The sequence below is a fragment of the Pinus tabuliformis genome, chromosome X (genome assembly GCF_031772625.1).
Source record: "Pinus tabuliformis cultivar Carrire ecotype Pingquan chromosome X, CPIR1, whole genome shotgun sequence".
Classification (NCBI taxonomy): Eukaryota; Viridiplantae; Streptophyta; class Pinopsida; order Pinales; family Pinaceae; genus Pinus; species Pinus tabuliformis.
In genome coordinates, this window is record NC_142308.1 from 1,193,993,676 (window position 1) to 1,194,006,377 (window position 12,702).

Genomic DNA, 12,702 nt, shown 5'->3' on the forward strand with positions numbered 1-12,702 from the left:
TTTTATTATATGGAGCCTTAGATTCATTAACAAGTCTATGGTATATGATCAACCGTTAAAAACTAATCATGGCATGCGTCCTATGAAACCCTTGGGTTAATCCATACAAGTATTAATGGACATTAATTCAAGTTTACTGTAATTAATATGGTTTTGTATCATGATCATAGTCCTCTACACATAGTCAATATGTTATTGACCAACCCTTCATTCACATGCATAACTATCTGGACTAGTCTGAAGGTAGTCTTAGACATGCAAACATAAATAATTTCAACCATTGGCCATACAATGAGGAGAATCAAGCATTAATTCCATGATTGTTCCACATGCATAAGTATTTAATTTATGAAGTATAATAGGTATACTATATTTCTTATTTAAAGGTAAGATGTAGATTTCATAGCTATCTCACCTATTCATATATGATCTCCTCTTAAACCCCATTAGTGTATTATAACCACATATTATGCTTTCAATATTAACTTTGTTCTTAGAGATATAAGGAGTCACAATTATAATACATTATCATAAAAATAATTAACACGGTAATCTACTTAAGTATAATTGGCACATGCAATTTTTAATAGATAGCTCATGGGTACAAGTATTGTCACCCACTTTATACACTTCTATTTCTAACTTGACACTCGAATGCAACATGCATAATGAAAACCATTATCTCCATAATAAAGGTAACCCTGAGATAAAGGATTAAACAATTTCAAAGTAAACATATTTCATACAAGTGACTCAGATTGTAATGAAGGAAAACACCAGAAATTTAGTCATAAACATCTCATTCAATTCATTCATTAATGGCAAGAAAAACTTAAATCTTCTCATAGACAAACTGGAACTATAATAGAGAGAGAGAGTAAGAATCATCCTACAAACATCCCATGCATCTAATGCCAACTAAAACCTCTCTTGGAGGGAGAAGCACCACCACCAAGCCATAAATAACCTCTGATTTCCCCCCGAGCCGAACATCTTGCCAAGGATCAACTGTCCTCAATTGATGGATGCAATGGGTATTTAGTACCCCCTTTCATGATTTATTTACCATTAGCGGCATCCCGCTTTATGGATTTTTTCGTTTGCCTAGGTCTTATCCAGAAAATCTTGTCTTTATCTCCCACGACATATTTTCATAGAAAAAGATTGCCTTTTTCTCCCGCAAAGCTTTTATGAGATAAGATTACAGACGCTCAATAATATATTCTATTCACATGAATAAGGGAATTACACACATAATTATACAATCAATAGTCTCAAGATAGGAATGCTATCTTAGACGTACTGTAGTGTGGTTGAGAGATTCTCTCAACCACACACTAAACTAGGAGAAACTAAATCCCTATTATGTAGGAACAAACTCCTCAAATGGAGAATTACAACCATATACAAGTAGGAATTAATTATTTCCAACTTCCCCCCTTAATGACTACTTGTCATGATAGTCAAATCCACCACCATCAGGCGAATTGCATGTACAAAACCTCCAAAAGCACAATTTGTCGCCCTTGAACAGATCCTCAACTTCTCTGATCCTGCGGATCCCCTTGAAGGTGAATTGGCGCGATCCTGAACGAAAAAAAACCTGCGCCCATTGGCGCGATTAATGGCCTAACAGACGCACTAGTTGGCCTTCCTGGCGCTGCTGTCAGCGTGAAAAACGTGCCAATCCCCTTCTACTCAGAAAAAATCATCTGAGTCTAAGCCAGGTGTTCTGCAGTCCACCTGCTCAATTGAGCACAAAGCTCTCGTGTACACATAGCCACAAAGGCAAGCTTGTCAAACAACGCATTGAAATCCACGATTCCAGCCACAAAGGCACCTCAAGCCACATAGACGATTCAGCCACAAAGGCACTTCAGTCACAAAGACTATATAGATGGTTTCTGGCTCACCACCAACCCTCACTTTCAAGTGATAAAAGATGGTTTCAGGCTGACCATAAACCATTACAAAGTGGTTTTAAGATCACCACGAACTTTCAGATGCCTTTAAAAATCTTACATCTGATTCCACATTTTGGAGTTTCTGGGTACATACAATGACTATTACAATAACATGTTAGGGAGTCTATTCCACAAGCCACACTAACTCAAACAAAAATCTACTTTGTTGTCCACCATAACCGTTGTTGCTGCTACTTTATCTCATCTATTCATTGTTCACATCTTGGGCATCTTTGTCAAATAAATTCTTGGAACATCCATGAACCTGTCATTTGTTAGAATAGCCAATTCTAACAAAATAACTTCATATTGAAGTGGCTAATCTCAATATGTATATCAATTTAAATTCTAAAAAAATACTTCACCCAAAAAAAACATTTACCCAAGTATGCACAAACAACAATGCTTTTTCCTTCAAATCTACGACAAAGTTGTTCTCTTCTTTGAATGAAGAATGTAGCTGTTGCTAGGTTTCTTTCCTCAACAACAGAAACCCTATCACAGCGCGATTTCCCATCAACTGATTTGCGCTGGCTACCTCAGAATTGATTGCTCAAACTCCTTACAACATGCTATCAGTTCGTGCAGGCAACCTCCTAAAGAAATTAAGCGGAGCATAAGGAAGTTTGTATCGGGTGGCGCAGCATATAAAATCCTGATATAACGAACATTAATCGGAACGGAGTGAATATAGAATTATGGCTGCAAACAAACAAAAGGTGAAAAATATGGTTGTGGCACGGGGATCTCTCCAGCTCAAGAGAGACTGAAATCTTTCACACTGTGTTGCCAAGTTTCTGACCACAGTCTGTATTCTGCCCGCAACACTCCTCAACCATCTCAGAACTTTTTGAAGTTGGGAAAGTGTCAAATTCCTCGTCGAGTTCATCAGGCCAGAAGCAGCAATTAGAGGTCTGTTGTGCCAACCAAGTGTTAGACACCCATTATTCTCCTCAACCCTATATCCTTTTCCACCTGAGAAGAGACTGAGAAACATGTTGGCCTACTTGAAAGCACTGGATCCCAAAGGAATAGGCTAGAAGCCAGCGTTTCTCAAGCGAACGCTCCAATTCAAGAGAGGTTCGTGCCTTTCCAACCGTTCTGATCGCTTACAATGTTGCAAATTTCTTGACCCAAATAGACTTATGACATCGCCAGCTCTTCGCTCTGGGCCTGCAACCCGCGCGCCTCCGGGGAATCAAAAACTGTGGAATAATAGTGCAGTGCCTCTATGAATCGATTCAAGAAAACAGGGCGGTTGTGGTCGGCCTCCTGTTCAACCACTGTCAAGATCTTGGGCTTCAGGCTCCAGATGGAAGCGAGTACTCGATCGATGGCACTGGGTCGTCCCGGGATGGGGTCCTCCAGGAGACGATGGAACTCAAGGATAGAATTCACTGCAACAGCCTCGAGCTCAGGCCGGGCGTAGAGGATCCATGGTTTGATGTCGGGGAGGCTTGTGGCAACATAGCCACGGAAGGAGAATTTTACAATAACGGACTCTGAAAATTAGTGGAGCCTCGTGCTAACCTCCTGCAAGGCATCGGTTCCGTCGGGTTGGGGTGGGCCGATTCCGGTTAGCCTGAAAGCCGGTGGCCTGCCGGGGTGAAGAGCCAGTGCCTGTATCAAGGCCGGCCATTGGATCCCCTGTTTCAGATTGAAGTCTATGACATGAACCTGTTGGTGCCCAGAGAAGGCATCCAGAATGGCCTGGTTGGCTATGAAGTGAGCGAATTTGAGATAAGGGCAGGTTTGGCAGAAATGAAATTGCAGAAAACAAAATTCTCACTTCTTTCACCATTTCTCGTGCGATGGCCAAATTACTGCATTGCACCGCTTCTGCGCAGGCCATCAGCGTGTGCACGAGACAGACTCTGGATTCGTGTGGGTCTGCCCCCATTACTACCACGGTTCGCTCCGAAAGCTGCGGGTCGCAGACACAGTAACGCTTTTGCTCTCTTCCTGTAACATCCTCTTCCAGATGGTCTAGCCCGGATTGGACTTCAAACGAGCAGTTGGATTATCAAACCCATTTCCGTCGCCCACATCAGAAGCCATAGCAAGCAGTACCCTGCAACCGCTGCTGCCTGCAAATCCCCCTCGAGATTCTCTGGATCAAGAAATGCAATGCTCATGTGAAATCCAGGCCCCGCAAACAGCCACAACTTCCGCCATGAAAATGGAGGCACATAACCCTTGTCTTCTCCGTCCGGATCGTCTATATTAATAGAAATTTTCTTACTGCTCTCATAAGCTCGTTCCTCTCCATCGATTTCCAGCCGCTGACCTATTGTCTTCTTCGACTCATCTAGTAACAGCGTCGAGATGCCATGGCTCGAAACATAAAAGATCCTATGTGCACGGCGGTCAAAGGAGGTCTCAATAGCCTGCTCCCTTAGATCTAAAACCCTGCCACGGTACAGACCCAGGTTCGTTTCCCAGCTGGTACACTAGCAGCTGAATTCTTGCACCTCGTAACTGTGACCTCCTCGAGGCGTACGAATCAAGATAAGCACCACTCTGGCAGATCGCTCATTACCCACACAACTTTCGATGGACAAACAAATAATGAAATTATACACTCAATTATTTTCCCTCAGCCCAGGGTGGCCAAGCCTAGGAGGGGCCAGGCCCTCACAAGACTCTGAAGCTCTGATACCAAGATAAAATTACAGACGCTCAATAATATATTCTATTCACATGAATAAGGGAATTACACACATATTTATACAATCAATAGTCTCAAGATAGGAATGCTATCTTAGACGTATTGTAGTGTGGTTGAGAGATTCTCTCAACCACACACTAAACTAGGAGAAACTAAATCCCTATTATGTAGGAACAAACTCCTCAAATGGAGAATTACAACCATAGACAAGTAGGAATTAATTATTTCCAACTTTATGTTCAATGGATCTTTATCTCCCATCCATCTGATGGATATCCAATCCATCCAAGCTTATCTAGAATTACATCTAGTAGCTTTCTCATGAAAGATTAATCTATATCCCATTCCTTGTGGGATTTGGCAAGCATCTCCTCTCTCTTGGTGCTCCACCCTCCAAGTGATTTATTTTATTAATTTATTTAATAATACATTTTCTTTTCATATTACATATCACCTAGCTTTCCTCACTTTAGGTGCAGAATAGTTTAACCCACAATGGAAGGTATGAAACCTAGCTTTCCTCACTTTAGGTGCAGAATAGATTAACCCACAATGGACGGTGTCAAACCTAGCTTTCCTCAGCTTAGGCTTACAAACATTTAACACACAGGGGAGGATATCACACCTAGATTTAAAATAGATTAGGTTTACAATAATGTAGTACACAAGGAAGGGGTGTTACATACTCCCCCCCTTAAATTTTAAACTGTCCTTGATCTATCATTGCATCATGTCCTCATTCACAGGTAACTGGTTTCTGAATCCACAACTCCAATGGCTCTGCCATCTGATGCAAAAAAAAACTCTTTGGTTCTCCAACTAGCATCTTCCTCTGCACAGAAGTGCCCTGATACAATGTCGTTAAGGTATCCCAAATTTCCCTTGTCATGTTCTTCTCGGCAATATGTTGTACTACATGATCCTTGACCCCATCAAGGATTATGTAAATTTTCCTTGGACATTGAACCCTCATACCTTTCATTATTAGTTGGGTTGACTGAGATAGCCACAGTTCTCAAAGCAAAGCCCTTCATGTAATGTCTATCCAGTACATACATGATCTTGGCCTTCCAGATGACAACGTTGGAAGCCCCGTCCAACCCATCCTAATCCCTCAATCTATTCATTTCCATATCCACTCTTCTCCTAGTCTTGCTCTAAGTCTTGACTTCCCTCCCGAAATTTCTCTCCTAGACTCCCCCTGAGTCTTGATTTCCTTACTGGAAATATTCCCGCAAACTTTCGATGTGCTCCTCTCCGATCCTCTTTGCAACTGCAACTCGGATTTGGTTTTCTTGGCTAGAAATTCGACAAGGCAGTGACTCCCTCTACCTTGGCTCTGTCCCATTAGGCACTGTTCTATTTAGATAGCAATAGAACCCCACCAACTTCTTAATCCATAACCTTCCCACACTTACCTGTGCCCCAACAACTGAAGAAACTGAGCCTTCTATCTTTGCGTAATCTTGGGAAAGGCTTAAATCACTCCTTTGGACAACCACGTCAAGCCTACCTGACTAAGTAGGATGACATAGCTATTCATGAGCCTATTCTACCTCTTTCTTCCTTTGCATTGGCCCTCTCTCTGGGTCGAAATGATGACGCGGTCCCTTTGTGTCACTCCTTCTTTGTTGCTTTCTTCTTAGGAGCAGCTCTGTCTCTCGGAACAACTGTAAATACTTCTGATTATGTTGGTGCCTTCAGTCCTCCTGTGATCTACAATGCTCGGATACCATGTTGAAATTTGTAATTCTAACACGTCAGAAATTCTTCGTGCATTATCTGGTTTATTTCACCTAATTGTTTATTCCTTAAAAAGTTGTTTAACCATATAAATACTTAAAAGAAAAACACAAATACAGTCTCAACTCATATACAGATCATCAACTGAAATAATAGACAAACACACAATCGATACCGTTATTTTTGGACAATCATTGCCGGAAAAATCAAACTTGGGAAAATTGGCTCAATAGTTCTGAGGGTTTTGTTATTAAGCATCTTTCTTGAATACAGCTAAGGTGCCAAACTAACTGACCCAACAAAGATTTCTATCTCGCAGTACTACCTCTCTTCGAAAGCAGATATTCAACAAGTCTGCCGCATGAAAGTCTCTCCAATGCTTCTGTGGGGCTCTGCGTCAGCCCTCCTGGCCTTTGTGTCACTCTAAAACCCTTTGCATCAACCTTCTTCTATTTTGCGCTGGCTCTCTAGCCTTTTGTGTCACCCACGCAGGCCCTTCTAGCCTCTGCGCAATCGCTCTTGCCCTCTGCGTGGCTCTTGCTGGCACTGCCTAACCACCTCAATCTCTTTGTTGGTCCTTCAGCACTATCTCTACCTCTCTGCTATGCACTCACTGCCCCTCATTGCAACTTAGATGACTTGTTCGAATTTTTTGAGCAAACCCTGCTCTAGAAAATCAAATCAGCTAATCAATCTTGGCGAGTCTCGAACTCACTCTCAAGCCTCCTCTTATACTTTTTTTGTTGAGTCTTCAACGACCGAGATTAAATTTCTAATCAATGGCTAAGATTAGATTTGGCTTGATCCATGTCTTTTAGAACATTCTCACCAAGTTTTATATTAAAACCCATTAATAATTTTATTTTACTAAGTTTAGACTTACGAATCCATTAGAAATATTAATTATTTTAATATCTCTCTAACTGGGTGGAATTTTCCCCAAACCATTTCTTGGTCTTGGAGATATCATGTTTTTTAGCCTCTCTACCAACTTTTATTGCTAGATCACATCCGAGGCTACCCCAAATCAACAACTCCTAGATATGATCTCGATGATGATAGGAGAACCCCAACAACTAGATCTAATCTAGAAGGCAAGGTACAGGGTGATCTTCAAGTAAAGTAGGGAACTATGGTCACAAAGGTGTGTCAAGTGATATAGATCATGATATACACATGGGTCCAACGATAGTACTGGATCCAATCTTTCAAGGAACTAACTAAGGAGGATTAACTGTACCCTTAACCATACTACCCGACTACCCTATTGTACGTGTGAGTAATCTCCCCGAGTGTTGTTATCAATGTACTGTAGAAGCAAGACGTGACCTTAGAGAATCCATTCGTCGTCTTACAAGAACGAATTCCTACAACTAACTGGAAGTATAATTGTTGTTAGCCATATGAAACTAACACCCCTAAGTACATATGACAATAAAAAAGGGTCGGAAAGAGGCTGGGCCATACGACCATAATAGAACAAAGAAAATAACCATCTATTATTTGCCTAGCAGAAAAACTATCCATATGGGTCTCGCCTGACTAGAAAGATAAATGTATTTCAACAAATAAAGGGAAAATGTTTAAGGATAACTTGGGAGGATGTGTACTGAGCCGAGAGCATATAAATTATAAAGCGAACGAGCAAGGCACGCCATGCCAACGAACCTGGACATCACATAAGGATACCAGTAAGGGAAACGTTATATTGTAAAATATTTAAGGTTGTTGGAGGAATAAAAGGACAAACAATAGACATACCTTGATGATAATATGCTTGAATGCTTCCACTTGCAAAGGAATAAGTCTAGCAGGGTTATTTAATAAGAACAAAGTATGAGTGAAGACCCAGCTAAAAATTTACACGCATCAAGCAAAAAATATCTTTAAGAAAACCTCCGACAAACTTAACGCAGAAAATTTGTCTACGAAAGCATCTGTAAGTCATGAATCGTAAGAGTCCGAAAGAGAATTTTTCTACCTCAATCCTTGACATGGTTCGTGCAACTAGCTGTGAAACGCTAGCTCAAATTACCTGTGGACAAGCCAGGAACAACGTTAACCCTGAGCCACCAAACAAAAAGAAAACCATAATGGAATTCCAACAATGTCCAACTCAACTGCAACCCAGTACCTGGCTAGTGATGCCTCAGCCTCGAGGTAGAGAAAATTGATGATTACAGTGACCAGGGTTCGAAACGTTGGTGTGTAGTGCTTCTGGAGGCACAGGAGACGATAATGGCATGAGGAGGGAGCAGGATTTGGGTGATTACACCGAGAACTAACCCTAGCACCGATAACTGGCATATCTATGGATGGTATTGTGCGACTCCTAATCTCCAAACACTAGCCATTGATGGGTGAGGGAATTTAGTTAAAAACAAGACCATTCTTATATGAATAAATGAATATAAAATAAAGAGAAGGTTAAAAATATGAATAAATAAATGAGAAAAATAATATAAGTCAACCTGAAACGAGAAAAATAAAATAAGTCAGAAAAAAATAAAATAAATAAATAATAAAAAAAATAAAAAAAAATAAAAATAAAAATAAATAAAAAAAATAAATAATAATAATAATAATAATAAATAAATAAATAAATAAATAAATTAGCTAAACAAAATAAATGAAGACTAGGTCGAGAGTGCTGGGACCCAACATCAACTGATTTTCCAGCGATCATCTCTATTGAGATTGCTGGGACCCAACACCAACTGATTTTCCAGCGATCATCTCTATTGAGATTGCTCGGACCCAACACCAACTGATTTTCCAGCGATCATCTCTATTGAGATTACTCACTAGAAAATCAGTCGGTGTTAGGTTTTTTTTTTACCATCTTCTTTCTTAGCTAATTTATTTGTTTATTTATTTATTTATTAATTATTATTATTATTATTTATTAATTTTTTATTTTTATTTATTTATTTATTTTCTTTTTTTATTATTTATTTATTTTTTCTGACTTATTTTATTTTTCTCGTTTCTTGTTATTTTTAAATTGACTTATATTATTTTTCTCATTTATTTATTCATATTTTTGACCTTCTCTTTCTTTTATATTCATTTATTTATATAAGAATAGTCATGTTTTTAACTAAATTCCTTCAAATATTAATTTTGCTTATAATTTTTAATTATTTATTTATAACTCACTATTATCATGAATTATTTTTAAATACTAATTTAACATAAAATTTTAATTATTTATTAATAATTTTTAACTAACTATTATCATAAAATTATTTTAAGGGATTGGTCCCCCTAGGGTAACTTTTTTCCCTTAAATTATTAAAAACGTTTTGATCCCGGTACCACTATCAAAAGTAGTTGTTAGTCTTTTTAGCCATTGGAGGCTTTGCTCTGTCTATTTAACTTGCTAACCGGTACCACTATCAAAAGTAGGTACCACTATCAAAAGTAGTTGTTAGTCTTTTTAGCCATTGGAGGCTTTGCTCTGTCTATTTAACTTGCTAACCGGTACCACTATCAAAAGTAGTTAGTCTTTTTAGCGGTTGGAGGCTCTGCTCTGTCTATTTAACTTGCTAAGCTGGGTCTATTTCTTCAACTTGTCCTAACGATGAACCACACTAATTGGTTTCCGTCCACAAATGATGTTTGACCATCCTAAATAGAAATACATCTGACCCTCAATTTCCATCAGTTTCTCCCTCCTAAATAGAAATACATCTGACCCTCAATTTCCATCGGTTTCTCCCCACGTTGCTGCATATTCACAATCTCTTCCCCCCTATAAAATCGCGTTTTTATTTCCAGCAGCTCTCCCTTCCACCTCTCCGTCCATTCATTCCACATCCCAGGTTTCGCAGTAATAATAAGTTTAACACTGTCAAACATCATCACGCCGGTACCTTCAGACAAGTTTTCCTCATTACCAAATGAGATTCTGGGATTCATCCTCTCTAAAGTCCCAATCAGAGAGGCAGTCAGATGCTCAGTCAGATGCTCAGTTCTTTCGAGAAGATGGAGGTTTCTCTACACTCAAATACCCCAACTCAAAATATGTCCTTATCTCCTCTTGCAGGGGCCTATCACACCGGATCCGTTATCGATCTCCACGGCAGAGAATGCAATCTCCAGCATTCTGCAATCGCATTGCTTCGATCTAGAGGCCTTTCATCTTTTCAACGACAGTACAGGCACTCGCACCTACCCAATTGATAACAACTGGGAATTTGGCCGCGAAAGCGTATGGAAATGGGTGCAGTATGCAGCAGACAAGAATGTCCAACACCTCAATCTTGACTATTCCACGGTAAAAGAAATCCCACCTCCTGCCCTTTTCTTTTGCACTCATCTCACTACGCTCACACTCAACTCTTTCATTCTCACCCATATTCCAACACATTCCTCTGGATTCAACCATCTCATTACTTGCTCCTTCACAGACATGCAATTGACCGATGATTCATTATCCTGGTTTGCATCACATTGCCCACTTCTGCAAAAGCTCGAAATATCTAGCTGCACTGGCCTGAATAAGCCCACCATCTCCGCTCCCAACATTTTGCTTTTAGATATAATGGGATGGGATGATATAGAGGTTTTAACGGTCAATTGTCCCACAATTAGAACCATTGAGGTATGTTTGGTACATGATCTAAGGGTGAATGGGGTGTTCTTTCACGAGCTTTCAGTTGGGATTGTTGCACTAGAAATGCAGTGCAAAACAAATGTGATTGGATTGGAAATGAATTCCACTTTAAGCCGCGGATACGACAGTCTCTCGGCGCAGAGATTTGTCGAGATAGTGGGGAGTTTCAAAGCTTTGAAAGGGCTGGGAATTCACATTTTTGATCCGTTGGCTGAAAGGGAACAAGAGATGACTTTTCCTCTTATCAGCGTGCTGCAAGGGCTTCCTCATCTTTGTTAAATTTGTAATTTCAACGCAGCTGTACTGCGCTCCCCAAAAACCACCGAATGAAACCACAAAACCGCCCAGAGCATATCGCACCACCATCCAGCGAAAAGCAGTTTCCGTATTCTTGGCTCCGATGCGATTTGGTGAAGACATGTGGCTCTCACCTTACGTCAGCATCTCTGACATATCGGGAGGTAAAGCTCAGCATTACAGTGGCTTCCGATATCGTTATCCACCGTCGGATCTGCTCCACCTTTTTCATCCGTTGATTGTCCGAAGCTGCTCCAAACCTACATACGGCAAAAATTAAATATTGCGTGAAGTAAATCTAAGTTTTGGTTGACCATGCGTTTTAATGAATGAAACGTCATAGTGGTAGGTAGAATATTGAAGAGCACGTAAGTTTTTTTTATGGAAAAGGTATGGTGCATTTAAACATAGGTATGGGCACGTTTTAATAGATGTCTATGTTGTTTTTACGGCATGTATTAAAAAATACAAAAATCGTATGTAATAAGTTTTTATGTTTTGAGTGTTGACTTATTATTGTGTGTATGGCACACGGGAGGAAAATATAGTGTGTGTGTTCGCAGCAGCGAGAGAGAACCAGAGATGTATGCACAGCAGTGCACATGATATACTTGGTAAAGTTCTGTTTTGACTTTTGTAATGGAACGGTGGTGAAATGAGAATGTTTTGTGTGCTGAAGGTGTTGTAATATCCATGAGCGCATTTGTTTTGGATGTAAAAGTAATTTATTTTTTATTTACAGCAGCATGTAAAAAGAGTTTTACACCAGTGAATGTAAATGGAAGTTTTACAACAGTAAATGTTAATGGGAATTTTTCCAGCAGTGTAAATTCTCATATGGAGACAGAGTAAATTTTTTTTGTTTTAATGAATAGAAATCTTTCATGGTGTTAAAAATACTCTGTTCCTCAGTGAATTTTTTTTAAGCTTCTCTGTGCACAAAAGGATCCTGTGGAGGTAAAACAGAGCATTGCCTCTGTGTGTTTGAATGTTTGGTTTTTGGTATTTTTCCCATCAAAAATACCCAACAGTGGTATCAGAGCAGGTTCAGGCTCTTTAAAGAAGTTAAAGAAGCTGAAGGGAGAAGGTTGTTGCTGCTGCAAAACTTCTCAGGCAGACAGAAGACTCAGACAACGAAGGATTCAGGTATTCTTCATAACTATCTTGTTTGTTACTAAAGAGACAGTCAGTTTTTAAAAATACACAGTCAAGGAATGGCTAGCACAAGCACTGGTATGGGTATGTTTAATACCCAGCTCCCACAGTTTAATGGGAAGAACTATGACTACTGGTCAATAACTATGAAAGCCTTGCTTGCTTCCCAAGACTTATGGGAAATAGTTGAATCTGGGTTTGAAGAAGTAGCAGATGAAAATGAGTTCAATGCACTAACTCAGGGAGAGAAGGATCTG

At 39.7% G+C, this 12,702-nt stretch overlaps 1 pseudogene; it reads right to left on the bottom strand.

Moving 5' to 3' along the window:
• Positions 1-2,634: 2,634 nt before the first annotated feature.
• On the bottom strand, positions 2,635-10,735 carry LOC149144222 (DELLA protein GAIP-like; annotated as a pseudogene).
• Between the last annotated feature and the right edge of the window lie 1,967 nt (positions 10,736-12,702).